Genomic DNA, 4,554 nt, shown 5'->3' with positions numbered 1-4,554 from the left:
GAAAGGATATCACTGTTATATATGAACCTTGCATGCTGACAGATGAAGATGCAAGAATAAAGACCAAATGCTGGATTAAATTTTGGAAGTTTCAATGCGCAAGCTACCTTTAGTTTCGCAACCACAATTACACCCACCAATATTTGTGAACAGATTGTTTGGGCATTGTTGCTCTTCTGCTTCCAAAGAAAGATACAGGCGAAATTGAAGGGTTTAGGATTGGGAGTCACCAAGGCAGACAGCCTTTCCTTTTGCAAAGCATCCACCTACCAGTCCTAATTACCAGGAACATCATCAAAGAGTGAGGGCTTCTTCTGTAACACCAGTAGCCTTATTATACATGTCCCTATCGGCAGCAGGTAGAATGATCGACGTATGGCAATGGTACCCAAGATAGCCAGAGACAGTAGCAAGTCAAATAACCGACCAGAAGATCACGTTCGGTAGATGCTCAAGAGAAATGATAATGGTTGCGGTATCAGATTCGAGAAATTCGTCCATCTGTCTTGTAATGTTGCAGTACCTGGTAACTAATTTCCTGAGACCTCCCATTCATACAAGTGGTCTTATCTATTGGTACTACAGTACAGCAAACTCATATCTCTTCCTCCCTTGTAATTTATTTTTGGCTGTGGATGCATATGTACATATACTCTCCATCTGCTGAGAAGGGGATGGGGGAGAGAAGACCTTGGAGTAAAATAGAGAACCAAAATCTCTTTATGTTAGGTTTTTACTGTGTTCTTCTGTAAATATTAGGTGGCCTGAACGTTTACTCTACACAATATAAAGCAGAAGAACTATTGTTCTTGCATCCGACATTATTCAACAAAATTAAATACAGTTACGTTCAAGTTGTTGCTACTTTAATTTGGTGGTGCGAATTTTGATTTCAGTGGCTAGTCTTGGGCGCTTTCTGCACAGCTACGAAGGCAGAGGAGTTCAATGTGTGCCCGTAGACTCCAATATATAGTAGCATGTCTACTTCTTCAGCCCATGCCAGTTCTGTGGGATTAGGGCACGTGCATCGCAGATACTAATAGACGGAACTGAGATTGTGACTAGACGTTGTTGGCTAGCTCTGAGTGCTACAGTATTATCAGTAGTTTCTTCCTTGTTGTCTCCCTATTTTCTATCAATTCATGACTCATCCTTCTGCTTTTGTTGAACATGTCTATCTATCTTTCTATCTATATATCTATACATATACTAATCACAGACTCTCTAGAAATTCCCACGTTAATCGGGAAAAAAAGAAAAATTTCTAGCCACCCATCTATTGTTGAGAAAAACTTCAATGGCTGAGATTAAAAAAAAAGTTTGCTTGAAATTACTCACAGACTCTCTAGAAATTCCCACGTTAATCCAAAAAAAGAAAAATTTCTAGCCACCCATCTATTGTTGAGAAAACCTTCAACGACTGAGGTTAACAAAAAAGTTTGCTTGAAATTACCCACCATGCTATTGGTTAGTACTTGCCAAAATTAGTCAATATGTTAGATGTGCCGGTTACAATATGTATCCAAGGAGAGCCCAGCACCTTTACATTGTTTTTTAGTATGTTGTCTCAGAAATTTCTATATCAGCTAGAGAGAGAAAATCCAGCCATATATCTACCGTGACTCCAAATTGTGCTGGTTCACATAAAATAAAACAGGCTTGCTAGCGCCCGGACGTCCGGCGGGAGCAACTCCTGTCGGACGCATGCATCTCCATCTGTTTAAAATCTGACGGCTACAGTAGCACCATAATAATACCCAACGCCCACGCCTGCCTCCGTTTCGCACGCCCACGTGGGGCCCGTACCGCCCAACCCCACGCGGGGCCGCTCACCCCTCCCCTTCCCATGCACATGCACGTGGGACCATGTGGGCCCCTCGGCGGCACCCCAGCAACTGCGGCACATCAATCCCATTGCAACATGTGCAACACCAGATCTATTTTTGCAACATCCAGATGAAATACTTATAACATAGGTCCAAAGCAATTGAAACATACGTCTGGAACACTTGCAAACACCGAAAAACACTTGAAAAAGCCATTGCAAATGTATGCAACATCCTGATAAAACACTTGCAACATATGTGTGAAACATATGCAACTTATAGATAAAACACTTGCAATATACGTATTAAAAAAATGAAACATTTGGAACAGACGTTTGCAACACACATGTATAGCCACTGCAACATATGAAACATCTGGATCTACTTTTGCAACATCCATATGAAATACTTGCAACATACATATGAAACACCTGGAACATACGCTTGCAACATGCAGCAAAACCTAGCGGGAGGAGTACTGCAAAGTGGAATCCGGCGTTAGGAAATGGTGGTGGAGGAGGATGACAACGGGTGGACGATGCCCTTCCCCGTGGAGCAGATCCTCCGGCGGCTGGAGTGGCTCACCCCTAACCCCGCGCGCAAGCAGTACTTCTTCTACCAATGCAACCGCATCGTCCTCATCACGGCCTCCCCTGCCGCCGCTGCCGGGGAGCTCTCTGCCCCGACTGTCGCGGTGACTTCCTCGAGGAGGTCACCATCCCGGCCCCCACATTCATCCCGCTCCCCTTCCCGTTCCCCTTCGCCTCCACCATGATCCCCGCCGCGAGCACCGCCCCCGCCCCAGCTGGTGCCCCATCCACCAGCTCCGGCGAGTCCCCTTCCCTCTCATCCTCATCCTCCTCCGCCGCGACCTCCCCGTCCAGGCACAACGACATCTCCTCCATCCTTCACACCTTCCTCGAACTCCATGAACAACCCAGGCAGGGTCGGCGGGGAGGCAGCGTATGCTCCGCCGCCAGCACGGCGACCCCCGAGAACGAGCCGGAGCCCTTCGACCCGGTCATCTTCTTCCAGAATTACCTCCACAACCTCATGGATGGAGGCGCTAACATTCAGGTGCTCCTCGACGATGCCAGAGTCAGCTTGGGCCCGTCCATGCCCCGGCGCTCGAGCAGCGCCCTTCCCTGCCAAGCAGCTCCCCGGCAACAAACCCACTCCCTGGCGGAGCCAGAGAGAGAGAGAGAGAGAGATTTGTTGGGTGAAAGGAGCGGTGGGTGAAGGGATAAAGGCAGCGGAGACTTCTGTGGGACCGCGTCTGCAAGTGTCTGGTGGAAGAGAATTCTTGGACCAGACTGAGCCACGTAGCCGTTTGACGGAGGAACTCGCGTCCAGACGCACGGCGTATAGCATTTCCGTAAAATAATACACTCCAATTGGCAACCATGGCTCCACGCATTCGCGTCTTGAATATGACCATCATGACGACGACATTGTTGGTGTTATGTAGATTCAACTGTTTATACTAATTTATGAACACACGTTATACATCTGTAATCTGTTTGATGGGAAAAAAATCAGCACTGTAGATCTGAGTCCTGGTGATGTTCACACGCATGGTCTTTGGTTTATGGTCGTCACGTGATATGTTGGTCGTCACAGGCGCATCAGGACATGTACATGTTGTTTAGCAACTCTGAACGTCAATGCATGGTAAGTCGTAGCCGCTTAATTTGTTTAACCTTCTCTGCATCTAATCTTGGCAACGCCTAGAGATTGGGAAATGGATCCTTCTTGCCTGTGCAGGAGATCCGCTCCGAGATCGGATCGGAGCAATCAGAAATCCTGTTCACCGACAGTGACAGGTCAACCCCCCACACAAGATTCGAGGACTCATTTGGTCGATCGACCATTTAAATTAACATGGAGGCATCAATGTCTCGCAAACTAAATTGCAATCGTGTGCCCTAGACACGAGCAACCTCTTGGTGGGGTTTGTGCAGGATGAGCCGAACCGAGCTCGACGACGAGGCCGCCCAACGGCGGCGGCGAGAGTTCATGGACAGGCTCATCAAGGACGTCGAGAAGGACAACCTCCGGCTGCTGCAGAAGATGAGAGACAGAATGGACAGGTATGTAATTGTAACGTTATACCTTCATCTGTTTTGAATAGCAGAGTATTTGCGGTATTGCATTTGTATACATATATAGTTACCTAATTACAGTGACCTTGCTGCATGAATATAATGCGTGGATTGTTCAGGGTGGATGTGCAGGAACCGACGATAGAGGTGAGGTTCAGAGACCTCAGCGTTGAGGCCGAATGCCAGGTTGTCAAAGGAAAACCCCTACCAACGCTATGGAACTCCGCTGTCGCCATGGCCTCTGTAAGTCGACCGTATAGTATCTGAACATGAAGATGTAGGAGGGTTTTTTTTCTGTAGCAACAAGATTAACTAGCACTAGGGCGTGAATAGATAAGCACCCTATGGCAAAAATCTGAGAGCCTAGCTGTCTGTGCCTGCACGCCTGCCTGGTAATCCTCTTACCATTTAATTTTGATCAAATTTACAAACAGGCGCTGATGGCTAGGGTAGGCTTCAACAGACAGAAAGCAAGGGTTCAGCTTATCAAAGGTGTCGATGGGATCGTCAGGCATGGGAGGAAAGTGCATATTTTTACTGTAATTTGTATCTTTTTAGCATGTACTGTAATTTGTCTGACTGGAGATACTCTCACGTGGTTCCATCTGTAACTAGCACTAAAATTG

Source organism: Setaria viridis, chromosome 7 (assembly GCF_005286985.2).
Source record: "Setaria viridis chromosome 7, Setaria_viridis_v4.0, whole genome shotgun sequence".
In the NCBI taxonomy this organism is placed as follows: Eukaryota; Viridiplantae; Streptophyta; class Magnoliopsida; order Poales; family Poaceae; genus Setaria; species Setaria viridis.
Note: the sequence above shows the minus strand (reverse complement) of the source record.